This window comes from Microtus oregoni, unplaced genomic scaffold (assembly GCF_018167655.1).
Source record: "Microtus oregoni isolate MIOR12 unplaced genomic scaffold, Mior012 000030F_ref0000283, whole genome shotgun sequence".
Lineage (NCBI taxonomy): Eukaryota > Metazoa > Chordata > Mammalia > Rodentia > Cricetidae > Microtus > Microtus oregoni.
The window spans coordinates 25,287,348-25,303,510 of NW_024543089.1; the positions used below are offsets into that span (position 1 = coordinate 25,287,348).

The 16,163-nt window shown below is 34.3% G+C and overlaps 1 protein-coding gene across 1 annotated transcript in view; it reads left to right on the forward strand.

Moving 5' to 3' along the window:
* The window catches only part of LOC121465332 (ephrin type-A receptor 3), a 99,049-nt gene that overhangs the window by 25,498 nt on the left and 57,388 nt on the right, over window positions 1-16,163 (forward strand). The gene's annotated exons all lie outside the window — the stretch shown is intronic.

Consider the following 16,163-nt stretch of genomic DNA (forward strand, 5'->3'; position numbering starts at 1 on the left):
ACTCTCACCTTAAAATAGTTAACCTTCATCAGGCGATGAAAGGAGACAGAGACAGAGACCCCCATGGGAGCACCGGACAGAAATCTCAAGGTCCAAATCAGGAGCAGAAGGAGACGGAGCACAAGCAAGGAACTCAGGACCACGAGGGGTGCACCCACACACTGAGACAATGGGGATGTTCTATTGGGATCTCACCAAGGCCAGCTGGCCTAGGTCTGAAAAAGCATGGGATAAAACCGGACTCGCTGAACACAGCGGACAATGAGGACTACTGAGAACTCAAGAACAATGACACTGGGTTTTTGATCCTACTGCACGCACTGGCTTTGTGGGAGCCTAGGCAGTTTGGATGCTCACCTTACTAGACCTGGATAGAAGTGGGCAGTCCTTGGGCTTCCCACAAGTCAGGGAACCCTGATTGCTCTTTGGGCTGACGAGGGAGGGGGACTTGACTGGGGGAGGGGGAGGGAAATGGAAGGCGGTGGCGGGGAGGAGGCAGAAATCATTAATAAATAAATAAATTAAAAAAAAATAAAAAAAATAAAGAGGAAGTGTGGCTATGGGCAGAGCAGCAACGCACACCAACGAATTCACAAATGCGACAGTTCGATGTGACTGATGCCGGGAGAGATTAGCTATTTTATCTTACTGTTATGGGCTCTTGGCCATCATAAAACAGAATGTGTCAGTAAAGCAAAGCACAGAAAAAGGCATTTTGTTTTCTTGCAATGAATTCTGACTACTAAAAGCTGCCTATGAGATAATATATTTCAAATATCATTTGTATTTAAGATGAGCTACAAATTTATTGTTAATGCTATATTATTATACTATTAAGAACCTCAAAAAAAGAAAAAAGAAGTTTCCTGTAGGGTCAATTTGAAAGGAAGGTTTTTGGGCTAATCAACATCATATGCTCCTTGGCTGTGCCAAATGTCTTGGATGATTTCAGCCCCATCAAAGGTTAACTAAGATGAAGACTTGTCCCATCTAGAGGAGCATTTAGATGAGTGTGACGTACGCATTAGAAGTAAATTCACAAAATATTTCAATTATAGTGATGAGAATGTTCACAGTATCTGAAGAGAATTCCCTACTCGGTTTTATACCATCTCATTTATTTCACTTTTAAGACACCTCTCCTAGATCAATGAGAACCCTTCAGGAATTAAATTATTTTATCATAAATAGTTTAATAATGTTTAGTAAACAAGCAAGAAATGAGAAAGACCGCAAAATGATACTGTTATATTGTTAATTTAGAAGGAACTATAGTGTAAGCAGCGTAATAACCAGGCTAGCTTAATATGAAACAGTAAAGTTTAATGAAGGGATAGCTTACAACACCAGGGATCCAGCAATGGGCAGGAAATACAAAAAGGATCTGGAGGGCTCATGCCCGCCAAATTTATATGTAAATATTAGCCCGAGGCGAACACGCCCCCTACACTGTAGAACTATGAGAACTCTTAAGATAAGCTACACTGTTGTTACATTGAACAAAATGGAAAACTCTTTTATTTCAAGTATCCTATTTGAGAATGAATGGAATATTTGATTAGTTTTACAGAAGTAAAATTTCAGGAAAGGAGAAAAGTACAGAATTAAATATAAATCACAAACATCAAAGCTTTAAAATTGACTTCTATTCTTTTATAAAATTAAAGTTTACTTTTCTGTATTCCAAGGAGTACCTCTCAGGAGAAGAGAAATAAAATAATTACATGGTGTGAAATTGAATTGTCAGGAGCACTTGTTGAATGTGGAGATTTAGTAAAATTTCTTAGTATTTTATGTCCTGTCTTCTTCATTTTATGATAGAAGGAAAATAATTCTAACTTTTCATTTCTTGTAGAATTAACAAAGGAATAGTAAAAATTATCAGGAATTGAGCTTTATATAGAATGTGTGTTTGGCTATATAACATGTAGCCATGTACACATAATATACAACACATATATGTGTAGTGAATATGTTATAACATGTATATGTATATGTATGTCTTCCAAGTTGAACTTTTAAAAACAGACATCAAGATTTTTCATTAAAATAAATTTTGTTTCTATATGATATATTCTGACTGTGTTTTCACCTCTCCAATTCCTCTTAGAGCCTCCCAACTTCCTCACCTACCCAAAATCATATCCTTTCTATTTCACCAGCTTTAGAAGAAAAACAGGTATAAAAAATCACAATAAAAAATTAAATAAGAAAAATAAAAACAAGATAAAAAGGAAAAACAGATTGAAAAGAAAATAACAAAGGAAAAGCATAAGAATCTCATACATACACAGAGACACAAACACATCTGTACACACACAAAACATAGAAAAACAAAATCTTAAGGCATAATATATTAGCAAAGATCTCGGAGCTTGAGAAATGTCCAAAGTATTGTGAAACAAAAAATATATTTTCTTTTCATTTATTTTTCATTTAAGTATCAATTGTGAGTGTTTGATTTTTGCCATAGATCTCATGATGGCTCATAAGTTTTGTGTTTTAATTTTATTGAATATTTGTACCCACCGTTTTTTTAAATTATGTTTTTTATATTTAAATACAAACTTAGAGTAGCACCATACTATTTTGTGACTTATTTTTATAATACATTTGTTGAGGATGTGTTTACATTTCATAAAATGTACCCATTTTATGGGTACAATATTGTGGTTTTACTAACTTTACTGATGGATGCCATTAACTTCATAAATTTGTTTTAGAAAATTTTCACTTCTGTTGAGCAATGACAATGAGTCCATCATTACACTTATTTTCACTTTTAATGATAAACTTCAACTTAAGAGTCTATACATAATGTACGTTTTCTTCAACAAAATAATTTAAGTTTGCTTCACAAGCATAAAAATGAAGGTTTGGAGATTTTCCAAACATTAACTACAATGGAGTGTTTTCCCTATAAGTCTGAAGACCACACAAGGCCATCTTATGATACTTCCTGTGTGTCAATGAGTGAAGATTGTGGGATAATTATTGGGGTAAGAATCCCAAATACCTACACTGAACTAAAAGCCAGAATTGAAGAGAAACAAACATTACTATATTTGCATCCACATAATTTTCCTTTCACAATCCAAAAATAAAAGAACTTCAGGCAATTTTCTCTAATGTGCTAAAATTTTTATGTGCAGAGAAAAATTAATCTGCTCCAGTTCTCAAAATTCTAAGGTCAGTTATGTGTGGTATTTATAATTAGAAAAATATGCACAAATACATTTCCTGATTTGAATGGACTCGAGAATAAGAATTGCTTCAACATTCATGGCTGGTTGAAAGATATTTAACAATTTATTTTTTTCAAAAAAAATGATTCTATGCCTGAAAATAAAGAGGTCAAGTCACAGGCGTCGTGGATACTTCAGCAGGTAGTTTTGCCTTTGCCATTTCTCCAGTCTTGTTTTCTTCCTGGGTTTTTAAAGCTCTCTGCTCATGAGGAGTAAAGTTCATTTCGACTCAATGCTTGCACTCCTTGATTGAGGGACGAGGTCAGAGAAGATAGGAATTTGTTTGGAGCAAAATGAGGTTTGGAGGTATTACTGCCTGCTGACACAAGCTTAGCAAGCCAGAAAAGACATTTTGCAGACATAATAGCTCTTGAAAACAGCAAGTCTCTGCTGGTGTTCATCTAGTTGTATAAACTTGCAAACATGTCCAAATCAGCTTACTTCCCACCTGCTTCTTTCAGACACATACACTAGAAAAAATTAATAAACATGGTTCCTTTTTAGCATTTGATTTGTTATGTTTGAATTGGAATTTTGATAGTTTGGAATGAATGTGCAGAAATTATGTAGAAGGGCTCTATCAGGTTGTAGTTATCAAATGCATTTAATGTTCCACTGTAGTTAGTGTTAGGTCATCTACTTTGAATTAGCATAATAAAATGTGTTGTTTACGAGCACTCTTATGTTTTAAAAAGGACTTCTGGCATCACAATGACATGAAATTTGGGTTGGTCATGACGATGATTTTATGGTAATTAAGATATTTAACATACTTTAAGTCGGTAACCTATTAAGTTCTCTCTCATTTGAACCACTCTTGTCCCGTGTGTTTTAAGGGTGGTGAGTACTTCTATGTCTGAGTAGGTTGACTGCATCTGAGCTGGTTTCTAAAATCTGATTTCCAAATGTTCAGGCAGACGCCATAGATTTCCTGTTATGGAAGCCTTGGGTTTCTACCTCCCTAAAGGAAGGATCAACTATAACATTCTCAAGAGGCCTTTGCGCTCTGCTGCAGTAGGAGTCTGATGAGCTTGGAGGAGGGCCGCTTGGCTTACATACAAGCCATATGGGCCAGACAGCCGCAAGCCATGTGCTAAGCATATCTCCAATTATTTTAATTTGTGTTTACTCTCATGTATATGATAAATAATACTTAAATGAAACATGGTTTTTACCATATTTAAAAATGAAAACAGATATTATAAAATAAAGATTCATGACTCATAAAACAATGAAGAATTAAACAACAGCTAACTCATATACACAAGATTTATATGAGCATTATCATACCTTCAGCAGATCTCTTTCTTTCCCACTTTCCCAAGAATGTATTGAAGTGTAAATGAGGTTATTGCAGGCCTGTTATTGAACCTATCTAAATGAATGTGTGCATGTGTCTATGCGTATGCTTCAAACCCTGGAACTTCCATTAAACTTGGCAGTTTGTCAGTTGTGATATAATGCTCCCCAAAACAGTTTGTAGTAACAATGAATTAATTTTTATCTTTTTACAAAAAGTATTCTCACTCTGAAAATGAGAAGATTCAGCCAAGATTGAAGCCAGAATGCTTATTTGAAGTCTCACTTGTGCTAACCAGGGACTAGGTTGCTCAAGATACATGTGTTAGGTTGTGATTTAGTGCCATGCTCTCATCAGCAATATAATGCAACTGAAATCCTGGAGCCTAACCATCAGAGGCACGGGAGCCTCAAAGGTAGTAAGCTTGTAAGTGTAGAAGTACCTATCCTTTAACTAGTGTGTGCTGCTGAAATCATATACTACCTTAGCTTTTACAGGCTTTTTAAAACCTTGGCTATAAATTAAACATCAAAGACACTGTACCACAAAGTCTCTTATGGTCTGATTGTTTGTAGCCCCTCTAAATTCCTAAGATGAAACCTAATCACCAATGTGCTGGTGCTAGGAGGAGGGACCTGGGGAAGTAGATTAGATTCTGAGCATGGCTCTCACATGAGTGGGATTACTGCCTTACAAAGACTGGTAATGTACAGTATATTTCCTAAAGAGGGAAGAAAAGTCTCTGAATGCTTTCACATTTAAAAAGTGATAAGCATTTGAGGTTTCAGATCTGTGTAACATATTTTTCTAAGTACTGTGAAGAAATCGATTGTACCAATGGAGCGCCCAGCCTATTTTTAAACATTGTACAATGCACTCATGTATCAAAATATCGCATTTTCCAATGAATAAAAAATGTATATTTTTGCTTGTGGGTATAGAAGCAAAACTATAATATTTAGAAGTTGTAACCAAAAGTAAGTTTGTTGTTCAACTTCCCCAAAAGACATGGTTTTCCTTGTGACACAGCCACAGGAAGATACACAAAGGTTAATCAACAGATAGATGTGACCAGGGCACAGGTGGCGCAGACAGGAGCTATTGTGAACTTTCCGTGGGAAATCAAAGCACAATAAACCTGATTCTGATTGGCTACTTTAAATAGTTTTGGTGGACTCTGGAGAACAGGAATTGGCTTTCTCGTTTCTGGGATATGACTCAGAGACTAGACCGGAGGGTGACTACCTGCTTGCATGTAGAGGTAGCTAGTAAGGCATTTCACTATCATTAGCGATTTGTTTCCTTCCTGTGATTCACAGCTACAAGAAGCAGTTCTTTCTCAGTGGAGAAAGACATGAAGCCAAAGCATGAAGAACATATAAAATGTTTTGAATTCACACAGTGACCTACAGAAATATGACCCTATAGTCTAGAAATTTCATTTATACTAAATTGAGATATTATTTACAAAAAGAACTTGGCTGATAATAAATGGTAAATTCCTATGACAAGCACACATACCTGGAAATGTATAGAGAAAGATTTCTTTCACTGTAGAGTGATCTCTAGTTCTGCTGTCGAGTCTATAGCTACAGTGTTAATTAAAGTTTAATTTTTTTGAAGACAAATGTGTGTTATCTCTTAGACCAAAACATGATATAGCCTATTAAATGTAAATTCTTCTATTCTTCTGACATGATGCTTGAGGCTAGAAACCAAACAAGACAAGATAATAGATCACTATTCAATAATGTTTTCTTATAATTTTTAAAGTGGAAATTATCTGAAAGTCTTTCTTATAGTAAAAATGTGCTTTAATTACACCTCTCAGTTCTTCAGCTAATTGAGACATCAGGTCCTTTTTTGAAAAGCCCTGTGCAGTGTCCCAGCTGTATGCAGAGTTAAACCATCTGTGCTGTGCTAAAATGTAGTAACTCCACCCCAGGCATCATGATTCTAAACAAAATAGTCATCGTAGCAGGCCTTTAAAACAAGCAGAGTAGTAAAACCTCCATGTGATTAGCCTGCTTCTAATCAGAATTGTGTTCTCAGTTTATTTGGGCTCAATTTCAAATGATCATGATTCTCCTCATTTCACTTCTTCACTAGCATCTAAGACTTTCTGCCTCAGCCTTTCTGGATCACCTATAATAAAAATGAGCTTGTCTGCATGAAAAAATTTTGTCTAATGTTTTCTAACTGTTCCTATGATTTCATGTTGACTTAGTTGATTATTTTATTATTACTTCATATTTGTAGACATAACTTAATTAAGCAATTTTTTTATTAAAGAAACAAGATGAGGTACTGTCTAGAAAAGCCCAGCATTCTTTATGGACTTGGACTCTTCCGATTCCAGAAAAGAATTTTTTCTAAATATTGTCACTAGTAAATTATAAGCAAACAAAATGTTGCCTAATTTAGAATTAAACATTTGGCTACTCTCAAAGCTAAGTAGCATGTTTTGGACACTTAAAGATATTTAGAAACTTAATGGAGTGAGTAGTTTCTCAAACTATTCTTGGCATTATCGGAGGAAGGAGTCTATTCTCTGCAAGTGTATTACTTTTATTTTATTTGGAATGCATTTTGCTAACTTGAAGCTCCGATAAATACTTAGAATATAAAGCACATATTTTTAAATATAAAATAGTAAATACTACATTTGAAACTTGAACTCAGAGTTACTAACATTTGTTGAGGAATTTGAATATGTTATGTTTAAAGTGAAATGGATATTTAAAAATGCAAAAAGTATATAGATCCACCAGAATTTCGGTTATTTTCTGTTGAAAACCAGCAGTGGACCTCCTAAGTTGGAAAGCTCAGACTAAAAGCTCCTCAGAAATTTACCATAATCATTCTCATAGTCTTGAATAGCAAAACTTGATCTCTAAGAACAAGATTTGTGAACTTGAGATGGCAGTCTCATGGCCCTTCAGCAAACCTAAAGAGAGAGAAAAAAAAATCATAGAAAAGTTCAGAACCACTTCTCTAAAACTATACTGATATTGAAGGCACAAGTATTGTATACTAAGACATTAGGATCCAGCACTTTACAAAAGAGAAGAGCTGCTATAAACAGCTTTGTCTGTTCTGGTTTTCATCATTTATTACATAGATAATTTATAATTATTGAGATTAATCATTTTCAAAAGCTTTTTATGATTTTTTTTGCTTTTTAAATAAAACTGGATACAGTGAATTCTTTCATATGAAAAATTGCACATAGAACCATTAGATTTATCTCATGGACTTTCTAAGCCCATGGTTCATGGTAAGATGCTTATGATTCCATTCAGACAGTAGACGGTTTCAAATAATAAAAGCTTTATATTTAAGGATACATTTGAACATACATTGAGAAAATAAAAAGCAGAATTTAAACTTCATGAATATATGAAATAAAGATTTCTGAAATGAATACTTTCTCTTACCCAGTGGTTCTCAATCTTCCTAATTCTGTGACCCTTTAATACTGTTTCTCATGCTGGGGTGACCCCCCAACTATAAAATAATATCGTTGATATTTTATAGTTATAATTTTGTTACTGCTATGAATCATAATATAAACACCAGATATGAAGGATAACTGATATGTGATCCCCACCAGGGTCAAGACCAACAGGTTGAAAAACCACTGATTATACCTTTAAGGTTTTTTTTTTTTTCCTTGCTCTGGGCAGACTTTGATATGTATGATTGTACTCTCCAGACTTTATAACTATCCTGAGATCCTTAAAATTCAATAATTAAAACTTCTAGTGTTCAAGAAATTTTGTACTCAGACTCCCAAATATCAATTTCACTCTAATGGCCACCATTGATTTTCAGTGTGCTGTATCTTAGACTATTTTCTCTCAATACCAATGATTCATTTGAGAAAACTTTTCTATTTGCTGTAGAGTGCAGATGATGTGCTTTTTCTTTTATAAGTAATTTTTAGTTATATATTTGGTTTAATTTTTTTTTATTTTTAACATACAGTGCTGAAGAAAATTTATCCTTTAAAAGAATTGGACTCAAAATCCTTTTTGTATTCTATCAAAAGCTAACTAAGCAGCATGGCTAGAATTGAGCAAGGCTGGCTAGAGCATGAAATAATATGACTGCCTAGAAGATAGAATACTTACCATCTAATGAGAAGGCATAGTGATAAGAAAAGTCATAATATAGTAATCACATGTGTTGGCATTCACCTTTAGTACAGCCCTCGGAGGCTGTGGAAGGATAATGATGAGTTTCAAAATACTGGGGGATAAACTGCTGTAGATTATCCTTCTTCATGACTTCACTTCTTATGGTTTCACTAGCCTGACATTAATTGTGGCTTAAAATATTAATGGAAAATCCTAGGAATAAACAATTCATAAGTGTTAAATCATTCATGGTTCTGAGTAGTGCAATGAAATGCCATGATAGCCCTCTTTGGCCCACCGGGGATTGGAATCATTTCTTCACCCGGTATCTTTCTACCCTAACATGGCACCAAGTAGCCTGCTGGAGGACCACAGTATTTACTTGACTTTAGGAAATTTTCATATTAACTAATGTGTTATTTTGCCTGCTTTATAAATTAAAACTCTTCATACACTTGCATACAAAGTAAAAATATATAATTTATATAATAGCGTGGTGTGTGGTTTGTGATGTCAACTGAGGAGGTCAGGAAAGATAGCTACCATAAATGCTGACAGAGGAACACAGAATTATCATTAAAATTTATGTGTAAATAAAGAGCACTTGCATTACATCTTTAAAGGAAGACTTAAGTTATAACAGAATAAAATGTCTATCATTATGTGGACTATATTTGTGAAATGGTTGTGAACTCAAGCGTTTTCTAAAGTAAGCAGTTTAAAAAATATAGATGTATATTTCTTTCTCTTGGAGCTCACTATCCCATAGAAATTAGGAATTATGTAACAGTTGAAGTTCTGAGATGCTGAAGAATGAGGAAGTATATATTTCACTTGCATTATGAACTGACAACTCATTAGAATATAAAGAAAGTGGAAGTTCTGAAAATTGAAAGATGAAAATTATTGAATCCAATATGGTGAATGCGATAAGCCTTGTTCTAAAGATGGAAAACTAGAAATGACCTAAGAGAAAATATGTCAGCCTTCAGAAGATGGAGATCATGGTAAGCCTGGAGAAGATACAAAGAGGTGTAACTCTCATACTATTAAACGGGGTGCACCAAATATAGCAATGTGTGTGATCGAAAGGGGGAGAGCAGAGAACGACATGTTTCCGGGAAGTTGAATTGGGGTGGGATGATGGAGAACATTCAGCTATGAAAGATTACGCTAAATCAAACCCAGGAGTGCTTCTGGATTTAATAGAAGTGTTCATGTCGGAAAAATAGTGCAAAGCAAATGTTTTTAAGTAGGCATTGTAAAGAATGGTAAGGAAAACCAAAGAAGTAAAGATTGAAAGACACGTCTGACTCACAAAAAATCTTTCAACCATTTAGTGCACAATATTTTCCCATAGAGATAATTTTTAAAAGTCTTGGCTCACTTGGACAAGAAATACTGAGCTGTTTTTGTTATTACTTTAGCTTGCACAAACTACTGACCACAGAGTTACCTCAGACGTTCATTAGAAATTCCCAAACCCAGAAAGAGGAAGGCCCCAATAAAAACAAACACGCCAATCCAGACCTTTTGGGAGTTGCATTTTAAAGTGTTCACTTCCTGAGTCGAAGGAAGGCTTGTACTTTAGTTACAGAATAAGAATGCATGAAGTTTGAAAAGCAACATCGTTCAAATAATAGACCCATGCCCTTTCAGTCACCAGACTTGACATACACCCGTGCTCATCTTGGGTCAAAAAAAGTCACAAGCAAAACATACCCTATTTTTTACACAGTAAATTAACACAGAAAAATTATTTTCCAGCAAACATTTTTTGGAACAACTCTGATAGAACTTATTTTCCTGTTTTTTCAGTACAGGGAGCCGGGGACACAGGTTACATTAATCATGAAACTGTTTTCTTTCTGCTACAAATAATTGAAGAAAAAATATTTGAGAAAGAGTTCTTTTCTACATTTAGGTTGGGTCTGAACTGTAAGCTATTACAGGTTAGGTCTGCCTGTCATACGCTTGAATTCAACATTGCATGGTGCTGAATCAAAAGTATTTCTTTGCTTTGGAAAAGAATCCAGAGACCCATTCAATTCCAAATTTTCCTAAACTTATGTCTCCTCAAAACATAGATTGAAAAGCAGTTCGTTTTGAGCTATCAGAAGATACATGCTACCAGAAAATAAAGGGGGAAAATACCTATCCATCCACTCACCTGTTAAGAACACAGAAACTCTTATTTTCATGGCTAATGAACTTTAAGAACCATGTACAAATCCACTGTGGCGTGAGTTAAGAATTTATTGCTACTTGCTCACATATAAATCTAAGAGAACATCTTGGAAGACAGTTGTGTGATGTATGAGCCTGACCCTCTGCAACAACCTTACTACATTTTGTTTATGTTTTTTTTTTTACTTTAAAGAAACATGAATATAGTCAATATCAATTAATTAGGTATATTATTGATGTAATGTCTTCCTTCTGCTTTGTTTTATAAAGGACTTACCTACTAGCTGAACCCTATAGCAGCAAAGCTAAAATTACATATTATCTTCCTTGTAAATACGAGTGAAAGAGTTTTATATATCAAGAAATGTTTTATAGTAATGAAAAAATATTCTCACTTATTTCAAATTTTTCTCTATGCCTGTCTTTTTTCTCAATACATTACCTAGTTAATAATAGTTACCTGTATAAAAGTTTATTTAAGTTATCAATATCCAGTCTGTCCTCTTAGTGAGAAAACAACCTTATTTATGATTTGCTTGGAGTATGTTAAAAAATACACAGTTAAAATCCTATGCAAATATATGAATTGTTTTCCAGTAATGAGTAGTTTGCCTACTCAGCATTCTCGTAAGGAAAACACATACTGAGGTAGAGTCTTGAGGCTTGCACACATGAGGCAGGCTCACCACCACTAAGACTTTATCCTTAATTTCCATTTCTTAAGTTTTAGTTCAGCTTTTATCCCCCTCACATACAATTGCCTTCATTGTTTTAAGTGAGAGTTTTGAAAAATAGAGAAATCAGAAGAAATTTGGTCAAACTGATTCCATAATACAAATGTAGTACTGTATTATTTACACAGACAAATTAATGGACTACTAAAGACAGAATTTAGCAATGAAGACAAGTCACCATTCTTACCTGAAAACGAAAGAAATATAATTTAAATGACATTTTCATTAGCATTATAAACTGTTTTAGAGCACATGAAGCATAGATGAATTAGAATTCAATATGTGAGCTGAAAAGTACTTTAAGAAACTTTTTCCAAAAAAATGGTAAAATTTAGTGTCCCTAGAATTTGTGCTCCTGTATTGTTATGTACTATCTGACCATTATTTACAAGGAGAGAGAAAAACAATTACTGTTAATTATTTATTAATACTAAAATATTAATGAGCATTGCCAAGAGTAATGAGCTTTTGGATGATAAACTGGGTTGAATCATGTGGCAATGCAGCCAACACAGGGGCGTGTGTTTAGAGAGCAGAACAAATGACTTAACATGGGCCTAAAAGCAGCAATCAGAAAAGGTTCATTTAACATAGAGATGGCACAAGCTTCAAGCAATTGCCTCTACTTAAGTAAGTGTGGGATTACAAAAGGCTATTTATTACAGTCCAAAGGGGCCATACAGCTTGCTCAAAAACCTTTGAAGAAATCCAACAGTTACAAAGTCTTGCTAACTTCAGAAGCAGTAAAATTTGGGCAGACCCCAAAATTTCCTACAAATGCTTTCATTACAAAAGTTAATACAATCCTCATCCCACTTTTCCTGGACCTGAATTATTTATTTATTTTTTTTTTTTTGCTCTCTGGTACTTATAACGAGCAATATTAGACCTGGTTATTTTCCAAAACTACCTTGACATGCATTTTAATCATAAAGAAGTATAATGTATTTTCACAAAGATATGGAATCAAATATAAGACCTCCTGTGCTTAAACAAAAAGGGTTTCAACACTGATATCTCTGAAATTATCTGTAAGTAGTTTGTGTTTTAAAGAAAAGCATTCAAGTATGACAATATTCATGTGGGATTTCCCCTTTGTATTCTGTGAATACGACTGGTTAATAAAGAAACTGCCTTGGTCTACTGATAGGGCAGAACTTAGGTAGGCAGGGAAATCTAAACTGAATGCTGGGAGAAAAAAGGCATAGTAAAAGAGAAGCCATGTACCCTCCCTGGAGATGGACACCAGAACTTTACCCGGTAATCCACAGCCATGTGGAGATACATAGATTACTAGATATGTATACATAGATACATATGTTGACATAGGTACATAGATACTAGAAATGGGTTAAATTAATATGTAAGAGTTAGCTAATTAGAAGCTAGAGCTAATGGGCCAAGCAGTGATTTAATTCATATAGGTTCTGTGTGATTATTTTGGGGCTAAGCAGCCGGGAACTAACTAGCAGCCTCCTTACAACATACTATGCTATTTGTGTTTTCACCAAAATAATGAACAACTAAAAAGATTTGCTTCAGCAGAGAAAGTATGGAAACTTCTCTATTGTTTACATAAGATTTAAATGTGGTTCCAAGAACATTGAGGGCTATATTTTTATTAGCACTTGGATTATGAATTTATTTTTTGTATTAGGGCAAGTAGAGACAAAATGGTTCTTTAATTTTCAATATAGCTGCTAGCAATTTCTGCTATAAATGTTGAATATGTTTATGTCAATTATAATGAAAATGAAATATTTTGCTCTAAATTAACTTCAGGGCAGCAAAGGTAGGGGAGGAAGTCAATTTCCATTTAAAACAGAATATTGAAAAGATGAAGAGCAGGCCTGAAAGGTAAATGAATTCAATTGACTTAATTCCTTTTTTTGGAAAGATTTTTTTTTATTGATTTTATTGAGCTATACATTTTTCTCTGCTTTCCTCCTTTCTCCTCTCCCCTTCAACCCTCTCCTATAGTCTCCATGCTCCCAATTTACTCAGGTGATCTTGTTTTATTTTACTTCCCATGTAGGTTAGATCCATGTATGTCTCTCTTAGGGTCCTCATTGTTGTGTAGGTTCTCTGGGATTGTAAATTGTAGGCTGTTTTTCTTTGCTTTACATCTAAAAGCCACTTACGACTGAGTGTCTTTCTGGGTTTGAGTTACCTCACTCAATATGATGTTTTCTAGCTCCATCCACTTGCCTAAAAATTTCAAGATGACGCTATTTTTTTTCTGTTGTGTAGTACTTCATTGTGTAAATGTGCCACATTTTTCTTATCCATTCTTTGGTCAAGGGGCATTTAGGTTGTTTCCATGTTCTGGCTATGACAAATAATGCTGCTATAAACATAAGTGAGCACAGGTCCTTGTGATACGGTTGAGCATCCTTTAGGTAGATGCCCAAAATTGGTATTTCTGGGTCTTGAGAAACGTTGTTCTCTAATTTCCTGAGATATTGCCAAACTGATATCCAAAGGGGTTGTACCAATTTGCATTCCCACCAGCAATACAGGAATGTTTTGTTTATCCCATGTCCTTCCCAGCATACATTGTGATCAGTGTTTGGGATCTTGGCCATTCTCACAATTGGAAGATGAAATCCCAGAGTTGTTTTGATTTGTATTTCTCTCATGGCTAATGATATTGAGCATTTCTTTAAGTGTCTTTCAGGCATTTTTGGATTCCTCTGTAGAGAGTAGTTTAGATCTTTTTTTTTTTTGTATTGGATTATTTGTTCTTTTGATGACGAATTTCTTGAGTTCTTTGTATATTTTGGAGATCAGTTTTCTGTCTGATGTTGTGTTGGTGAATATCTTTTCCCATTCTGTAGGATGCCGTTTTGTCTTGTTGACTATGACCTTTGTTTTACAGAGGCTTTTCAGTTTCAGGAGGTCCCTTTTCTGAGAAAAAAGTAAAAATAAAATAAACTGATGCTTTTATTCAAAAAGTAAAACCTACATTTTTCTTTAACATAAAATATTGTATTTTCATTCCCAGGCCACTTGGGATAGCAACACATTCATTAGAGCTGAAGTTAATATTGGGATCTTACAAACAAAAGAAAGGGGAGAGTGGAAATGTATTGTAACAACTGAAGGGGTACAAGTGATGGCTAAGAAGGAATGCACTACTCTTAGGAAAGTTATAACTATGCAAGGCACTTAGAGACAGAGAATGTTTGAAAGAAAACCTGAATATAAAAGTTGTCATGTGGTGACAGAAGCATTTAATTAAGAACCAATACATGTGAATGCCTTTAATCCCCACTCAGAAGACAGAGACAGATAGATGAGTTTGAGGCCAGCCTTGTCTACAGAGCGAGCTTCAGGACATGCTCCAAAGCTACAGCGAAACCATATCTGAAAAATCAAATAAAAAAGAACCAATATATAATCTAGTGATGTTCACTCATATGGGAAGAAAAAAATCAAATAGTGCTTGATTTTGTAAGAATTGCTGAGAATTTATAGTTTCTGTTTCATCATTTGTGAGTATAATTTCAGTGGCTTGAAGCATCTAATATAGCTAAACAAATGAGGTTATAATGACAGAAAAGCCCTATGTTGGTCTTTCTTGGAAGACGTTAGAAAATTTTCTTTAAAAAGAAATAAAATAATATAGGTCCATCATTTATTTAATTTTTATTCAAATTATACATAGTGGTAACCAATGAATTGGTGAGGGCAAGTGTCCATTTTTGGATTAAGTGAAGTAATAAAAAAGGAAAGAATAAAACATAGCATTTTTGTATGCTTCAGTAAATGAGGCTTCTGGACAAGGCTGATATCATAAAAATTGCTAAAATAATTAAAATTTGCTTCTTTCATGATGAAATGACATCGGTAGCTACTGTATATAAAACTCTCTGAGTTTTTGTTTGGCGTTTATGCACCAATGCAGAGTGGTAGATTCCATTAGGGCAGAGTGGCATTGCTCCCAACAAGGCATTTCAATTATCTTGTGAGGCGAGACTTGATATAAGTACCTGGGTGGACAGAACACATTTTTTTCTTTTCACCAAGAGGAAATCTCTTCAAATGTATTTTACGTTACGTTAGAAACAAAGGTGCCTGTATCATATCTGGCCTACATAAATGGGTTTCTATTACCATTTCCTGATTTGGATAACATATGTGGAATAATCATTAAATAAGGTATTTTAAAATGCATCTGTATAACTAACACATAGAGCAAATGTCTTTACATTTCTTATTACATTTTTCATAATAAATGAAATTTAAAAATAGGATATTGGTTCCTAAATATGTAAGTTTATTTGTGGGATTTCTGTTAGAAGTCAGGATCTACTGTAATATGTTATGTATCATACTTCATGTATAATGCCCTGAATATTACCACTACCTATGGATATCAAGGGACTCCTGGTGCATAATGGATTCCAGTCCACTTCCAGAGTTGCACATGAGAATGTTATCAATGAGAATGAGCTGAAGAATCTGGCATTAATAACTTTGCAACATTATAACAAATAGGTAGCCCTGATGTTTAGTTCCATGTTTTAATACATCAAGTATATTTCACTGCTTACAT